This window comes from Capsicum annuum, chromosome 12 (genome assembly GCF_002878395.1).
Source record: "Capsicum annuum cultivar UCD-10X-F1 chromosome 12, UCD10Xv1.1, whole genome shotgun sequence".
NCBI lineage: Eukaryota > Viridiplantae > Streptophyta > Magnoliopsida > Solanales > Solanaceae > Capsicum > Capsicum annuum.
In genome coordinates, this window is record NC_061122.1 from 228,066,593 (window position 1) to 228,072,439 (window position 5,847).

A 5,847-nucleotide genomic window follows, 5' to 3' on the forward strand; every position below is an offset into this window, starting at 1 on the left:
CTTTTTGCATGAGATCGAGTTAGTAATGGAGTGATACATCCCTGTGTGTTAGTTTAGCAGAAGGTAAGGTAGAGAAAGAGTTACTAGTTAAGGTGAATTTTTGTTTACTTAAAGTATGAAAAAAGTTATTGACTGTGTTTGTCGTGCAAGAAAATTACAGGTTATTGATGAAGGTACTTGGTAGATGAGTGGTGTTAATTTAGATTCCCTTGAGGTTGCAAGAGGGAGTTTATTTGGGACTTATAGAGCTATGAACTAAGTTTAGCTGTATTAAAGAGGTAGATAGTAATGATGCGTAGAAGGAGGATGTGTTAATAGATTTTAAATAAGATAGATCATAGGATTGTGATTGATCCTTACTGTTATGAAGTTTTGGCGGATTAGTGTTTTCAGATGTTTGGCATGTAAGAAAATTGTGTGAAGTTGTAGGTCATCATAGCTAGAACTAAACACTAAGTTGGAATAGTAGATGGTGATCAAGGTGGATTTAATGAGTTGATGTGGTGGGTATTAGTTGTGTGAAAGTGATCTAGTATGCTTGAACAGTGTATACAAGAGCTTTAGTTTATTTGATTCGTAATCAAGTCTAATGTTGTAAGTATGATGTAGAAGTACGCCCAAGGTGTTATGGGGTTGCATTATTTCCAGGGATCATTGCATGTTGTGTGGTTAGTAGTACCGTTGAGTTGCTAGGTTAAGAAAGACTAGTTAGATAATATGTGATGTTCTTGATAGCTAAGTTATGGAGTTATGATTAATGATGTTGAACCTTTTTGTATAATCTAGATTCTCATGGTTTAGAAATATAAGTTTGCAGGCATGATGCTGGTAGACTATGACAAAAGTGGTATGGTCCGACAAAGGTTTGAAGATATCTATGTTTAGTGTTAGAAGAATCTGAGTTGGTGAATGTTTAAGCTGTTATATGATGACTTTTGGGGATATAGAAACTCAAGGGTTGAATCTTAGAAGTAGGTATTAGCATTGGTTGTTATACATGAAAATACTATCTTACAGGGTAAGTTTAGTTTTATGTGTATTGTTATATCCCCGACTCTAGAGTAAAGTAATTTCAGTTTATACTAGAGTTTATATAGTTGTTCGCAAACTTAGAGTAGTGGCTTAAATCTAAGGGGGATATGATAGAACGAGTAACCAAGTCAAGTTTTCAGATGATAATAAATGTGACAGTAAGTTGTGGAATTAGCCGTGAGAAAGAATGATGCTCAATCTATTCTTATTTCAGCAGTTTATTTCAGTTATTCCGATACATACTCATGCTTTATGTTAAGCTTCATGATCATAGCTCATGTTCAGGCATATGATAAGGAATCATGTACTCTCCTAGTTCCTAGTATGATGAGTTCCCAATTTGTTTAGCAGTCAGAATCGCTTTCCGTAAGTTATGAATTCCAAAAATTCAGATCATGCAGTTCATGACTCTTGTGCACATGTGATACTCTTAACGATCAGTGAAAATTCAGATTTGTATCAGGTACATCCTCATATTATATCTCTTCAATGAGTCCATGCCGTGAGTGCTCTATTCCTCATGCCTCAATAGGGTATTAAGTTATGCTTAGTACTCCCCTCAGGTTTCGGATTTTGGAATTCCAATTTTTCAGTGACCTTTTTCCTTAGGTCGAGATAGTGATGATGAACAGTTGTTTAGATGTGAAAGAGTAAACATTTCTTGTTGATGAAAGATGATTGTATTCTTATTTGAGTTAAGAAAGAAATTGTGGAGTATGATTGAGGCCGAGTTTTTGATACGTGTCAAGGTTAGTTGAAGTTTTATGTGTTATATTGGAGAAAAATTATTGTGCGCTTGTTTTATGTAAGTCTATAAGTTGAAAGAATTTTGAGGTGAAGTTTCGTGTATGGCTTGGTTAGTTAAGGATAATTTATGTGTATCATCTGAATAGTGCAGGGAAGTTGTTATGGATAGAAGTATTAGAGAATATGAGAAATATGCTTTATGAGTGATTGTTTAGAAGTGCACATGTGGGTATGAAGATAGGCTTGAATGTCATGTCTGTATGCATATGGATAGATGCCTTGGGTGTTTGTGAATGTCTAATACGAAGTTGAAGGTGATTGCTAGAGTGGCAATAAGAATTATGCAGGAGATGAGGAATTGTAAAATGCAGGGTGTTCTAAATTCATGATTCAGACTAGTACTACAGTATTATGTGGTGCGTCTTGTGATTTTGAGTTAGTCTTGAAGATGATGAGGGGATTTAGTTCAGTTTAGACATTAGTAGATGGAAATATCAGCGGCCATGTGAGAAAAATAAGTGAAATCAATGAGCATGGTGTTTAAGAGGAAAGTATAGTAGAGAGAGTATTTTTGAAGTGTGGCCAAACTCAAAAGTAATAAGTTTTATTGCCTAAGGTTTAGTAATTCTATCCTAGTTTATGAGTTATATGTCTATATTTCATGCTATAGAATAGTGTCATTGTTGTGATTCCTTAGTTGGATGTCTTGTATAACTCATGTCAGAGATTCTTTGCTCCCTGATGCTACTAGAACTTCTTTAGAAAGAGTGTTGAAGAGATACTCTAGTTAAGTATAAGTGTCCCATATAATTCAGTTTAGCAGTCAGGCAGACAAGTTACTGTGGTTTTCCACTTTTTCACCCAGTCCTACTATCTGAAGTCCAATGCGTATGACCATCCCAAAAGATAATCTATTCCATCCGTGTAAGTTATGAACTCAGTTCAGTCCAAGCATCATGTTTTAGATTTAGTTATTTAGTCATGACTCAGTTCATAAGAGTTCAACACATAATCTCAAATTTTTTTAGCTATTTTAGCTCAGACAGTGTAATACCTTTGTACAATCTAAATCTTGTTGCGTCATGATTCGTACTTACCTAAGTTATCACTTCCAAATCCAATATGTGTGATTTGAGTATAAACACTTCGGGGGGGGGGGGGTATCCTAAACTCTCAGCATTAATCAACTCCTTAAAACAAGTAAGGGCAAGTCAACTCAAAATTCAGTTTTGTGATAGAACTTTAAATGTTTCAGATCAGTTATATCCTTTCTTAGAAGACACATCAGGTCTGCGTTATTCCATACCTTTAAGTTTCAACGTTCCTACCCATCATTCGGGGATGAATGATCTCAAGGGGAAGATAATATAACACCCCCGCATTTTGGGCTAGAACGAAAACCGTCATTTCTATGCATAGATGATCCAAAAGCAATAAATACTATTGAAATATGGCATGTTAATCATTTTAGTAGTGTGGAGAATTGAATGATCTTTACGTCGATATAAGATTTGCCCAAATCCGATACCCGGGAAAGAAGTTATGGCTAATTTAAGCCTCAGTCGTAAAACACAGTCATTTTGGTGCTTGGCACATCGCGGAGGGAGTCTATTTAACAATTGTCAAATTCCAGTTGCCTAGCGTGATTATGGAACATCGCGCTGAAGTTCCAGGTCCCAACCAATGGGACAACGCGATGGCTCCGCGTCGCGGTGACCCTACGAATCCGATTTGTCAATTTCCAGTGAGCCACCGCGATAGTGGCGCATCGCGGTGGACCATTAAATCGGACTCCCAATTATATTTTATTCCATCTCATTTAGGGTATATTGGGTATTTTCCACCCCCTTATTAGCCTAAACACGGGATTTAATCCCAAATACACCAGAATACATTAACAATCATCCCAATTACTCAAGAACACTCTCTAGAGTTTCAAACTAAAAACCTAAATAACTCAAGATTCAACCGTGGGTTTTCCTTAATTCTTTAATATTCGGATTCCCCATTGCTAGGGCTTCAAGAAGCACCCATTAATCATACGTATAGCATCCCAAAAGCTATAGATCATTCAAAAGCTTCTAATTTGAGGTACGCGGGGTTTATCGTAAAAACTATATGGGCTTGTAAACACTAGATCGTGATTTAAAGATTATCAAGCATGAATTTTAAAGGGGTTTTTGGAATCTATGTTTTAATTATGTATTATAAATGTTGTAATGATATTGTTGATTTGGCCTTTAGGTCTTTACCCTTGAATTGATTTACAAGTATATGTATGAAAACTGAGATTGAAGATTATTTGAGAGAACATATTATGAAACCCCTCTCGTATATTGAATTAAAGATTATGGTTTTGTCGGAAAAGAGTTTAAATGCATGCCTTGTGATTTGAAAGTAGTTTTCTCAATGTCATAGCAATTGAAATATAATTTAGAAATAATGAGAGGGTATTTCTTGATGTTACTATGATGTTTTTGTGTTAAAGAGAAAGAAATTCATGTAATTGAGAACTTTGACATGACTATCTTGAGTTCTTGAAATGATTTATTGATATGGTGGTCCCAGATTTACGTTTTGAAATAGAGATTATTATATACTAATGATGGCTCAGAGATATGACTTGCAAGTCAATGGTATGACGATACCATAAGTATGAATGACATAACAGAGTATGGTTTCAGAGGTTGATTTCAGAGAATGCATGTTTTAAAGAGTTAAAACTGGGCTTAAAGAGGGTTAGGTGGTTACCCTAAGAAGGTTTAATTTCAAGTAACTCTTAGTCTTAAATCGTGATTTGCCAATCCGGGTATATTATTTTTATGCTGGTGATAGCCGTGTGGCATAGCAGAGTTAGATACTCCAACCCTTGCGGCACACTTGCGTTGGAGTCTTCCCCGCCGAGTCAATGGCAGATTCCATATAGCCCATGGAATTTCAGAGTTGTAGGGTATACCATGTAGTGCAAAAGTAAAACAAAGAATGTCTCAGAGTTCAGATGATTTTCTTTCAGAGTCTTTCAGAAATGCCCATGAAATTTCTTACTATATGATGTTTATGAACTGTTTTAAATTGCTCTCATATACGTTGAATATAAATTATTATTTTGGATTTGCTCTGCATACCAGTACATCTGTATGGACCCCCTACCTCCCAGGTTCAGAGACTCAGTCCAAGGGATTGGCTAATCAGTAGAGTATTCCAGAAAGAAGTGATCCATGCAGTGGTGAGCCTTCTTTATTCCAGAAGACCTGTTATGTCAAATCATGTTATTTTGTTGTTTTGGTCTACTGGGGGCCTTGTCCCAGTATTTTCAGAATAGTGTTGAGATGTAGTAGAGATTTTGCAGACTGAGTCAGATCTTATTCAGATGTTTTGAATTACAGTTTTCTTTCTTATGTCTTGAAACCCAGAGTTAATGACCATGTTTCTGTATCAGATTTTATTTTTGCATTTTCTTTTATGATATGAATGTTGTGTGTGATTACCAGATCAGATAGAGAAGGACGTCCGGACCTTTATGGTTTGGGATGGTTTGGGATGTCCGTCACGGCCAGGCCCTAGTTCAGGTCGTGATAATAAGCATACATATGTAAGTCATGGCCATTGAGGCAACACTTACCTGGGCAGGAAAGATTAGATAAGGAAGAAAGAGAAATAGCACTAAGAGAAATCATGCAGAAATCAAAGAAAGTATCAAACACTATTCAAATAAAGGGCTGTAATGAGAGGAAGTAGCAGTGCCAAGGTCATAGGAGAAAAAACTTTTGGGGAAACTAGACCTACCAGGGCAAAGAGAGGAGGTTCCTGGAGAGAATATACTAACCTCCTTCTCCCTATGCTATATATATAGATGTATATATATATATATATAATAAATTCTTTTTTTTGTATTTTGTAGGCATATACCTTTCAACAGTGGAATCGCCAAACAATCAGACATGATTCAGTAGCTACACTCTTTGTTCCTATCATAGGCAAGTGACATTATGGAGTGTAACAATTTACATAGCACTTCCACTGGTAAAGAAATTATGGCCACTGTTCTAGAATAGAATGTGATACTAA